Source organism: Chaetura pelagica, unplaced genomic scaffold, assembly GCF_000747805.2.
Source record: "Chaetura pelagica isolate M959 unplaced genomic scaffold, ChaPel_1.0 scaffold177, whole genome shotgun sequence".
Classification (NCBI taxonomy): Eukaryota; Metazoa; Chordata; class Aves; order Apodiformes; family Apodidae; genus Chaetura; species Chaetura pelagica.
This window is the reverse complement of record NW_009953803.1, coordinates 866,067-866,496: the sequence shown is the minus strand read 5'-3', so window position 1 is coordinate 866,496 and position 430 is coordinate 866,067. Positions and strand designations below refer to the sequence as shown.

General features: G+C 40.9%; 1 protein-coding gene across 1 annotated transcript in view; it reads right to left on the bottom strand.

The window, feature by feature from the left end:
* The window catches only part of NDFIP1 (Nedd4 family interacting protein 1), a 31,816-nt gene that overhangs the window by 962 nt on the left and 30,424 nt on the right, over positions 1-430 (bottom strand). The gene's annotated exons all lie outside the window — the stretch shown is intronic.

The following is a 430-nucleotide window of genomic DNA, read 5'->3' as shown; positions in this document are numbered from 1 at the left end:
GGAATTTGAGAGGATATTACAGATCCTGGAGGAGGTCATAAAGCATAATTTTGTTAAACAGAACTAAAATACTTAAATAAATTGACTGAACTATTTTTACACACTCTCACCAGTGGGAAACACTGCACAATGCCCCTCCTGTGTCATGTGTCCTCATTACAGGCTACAAACAAAGCAGAATCTTATGCAATTTGCAGTTCCTAATAAAAGGCAAGTGCATTTGGAAACTCAAGCCTTGGTTTTAATATCTGACAATTTAATGAGCCCAAATTTCAAGCTGAGGTTTGTTGGATTTCTTTCTACCCTTGTCCCAGCTGCAATTGCTTCATTCCTGTCTTGGGGAAATCTGGTGTGATGATGACACTTCTAAAGGGAGCATCATGTAGCACCACCAGCTGGGAAGCAACTTCGGGCAGGATTTCCTTCCCCT